This window comes from Poecilia latipinna, unplaced genomic scaffold, assembly GCF_001443285.1.
Source record: "Poecilia latipinna isolate Pla-1442-1.1 unplaced genomic scaffold, P_latipinna-1.0 Scaffold5005, whole genome shotgun sequence".
Lineage (NCBI taxonomy): Eukaryota > Metazoa > Chordata > Actinopteri > Cyprinodontiformes > Poeciliidae > Poecilia > Poecilia latipinna.
Genome location: NW_015117621.1, coordinates 2,649 through 3,738, shown reverse-complemented (window position 1 = coordinate 3,738; position 1,090 = coordinate 2,649). Strand labels below are relative to the sequence as shown.

At 33.9% G+C, this 1,090-nt stretch overlaps 1 long non-coding RNA gene across 1 annotated transcript; it reads left to right on the top strand.

Annotated features, from left to right (window-relative positions):
• Positions 1-96: 96 nt before the first annotated feature.
• LOC106943223 (uncharacterized) lies at positions 97-874 on the top strand. Its single transcript, XR_001423859.1, has 2 exons — positions 97-255; positions 674-874. It is a non-coding gene; the product is annotated as an uncharacterized LOC106943223 (long non-coding RNA).
• Positions 875-1,090: the final 216 nt, after the last annotated feature.

The following is a 1,090-nucleotide window of genomic DNA, read 5'->3' as shown; positions in this document are numbered from 1 at the left end:
TTTCTTTTCTCCCTTGTTTAAATGTGACAATAGTAAGTTTTCCCAAGCTTTTTTTTTTTTTGTCATGGCTTTACGGTGATTATTATGCTTGTTTTTAAACTTTTTAGACTTTGTACTGTGAATTATGCTGAACAGGATATTATGACTTATGTCTTTGAAAATTGCTTCGTAAGTCAAACTTAACATCATGGTTTCTGACAACAGCTTCTTATTATTGCAAGGGATGACCTTTACCTGCTCAGACACCAGGCTATGGTATGTTGGAAAATGTATTGGAAAGAAATGTACATATTTTTAGTTTTACCTCAAAAGTGAACATTTGATGTTAAAAAAAATCTTTGCTTTCATCAACCAATAAAACATTGCTCATCATTTCTCTTCAGTCCAGTCCGTTGGGCAAAGTGTAACCTTTCATAATACAATTCAGTTGATTTATATCACACTAATTTACAATAGGTAATCTCGAGACAATTTACAAAAAAGTCATTTCCATTCTACTTAACAGTGCAGCAATTTAAATGCATTAAGTCAGTGAAACAATAATTAAGTTATCCGAGTTAAAAATGTGGATTGCATCATGTCATTGACTTGTTATTGACTTGACTTGTTTATATGCTTCCCCCTCTTCAAATTACTTTTACCCTGTAATGACTGATTTTATCCATATTTTCAGGGGAACCCTGTGGAACCAACATGTACGTTTACTACCTTCTTTCTTTGTTTCTTTATTAATGGACACAACTGAAGTTCCATAAATTCTCGTAGTAAAAGTCACATTAAGACACAATCAGAACGCCTCATGCTGAACCGATCCTCCCCACAACCATCCTCCAACGTTTGTTTATCATGTCAGAGTTTTAACATGAAAGAAAAACACGGAGTACGACCGGTAAAATTGTTACTTTATAAGCCACAACAAGTGTACATTTTATCTTTAGATTTTATGTAACACCGTGCTTATAAGCTACATGATTGTTGGTAAATAATATAACACCGAACAAAAATCCTAATCATAAATCTCTACTGGATTTGCTCCTCTCTTCTTCTGCAGCCCCTGAATTAACAGGAACAACTGACGTTTGTCCGTTCT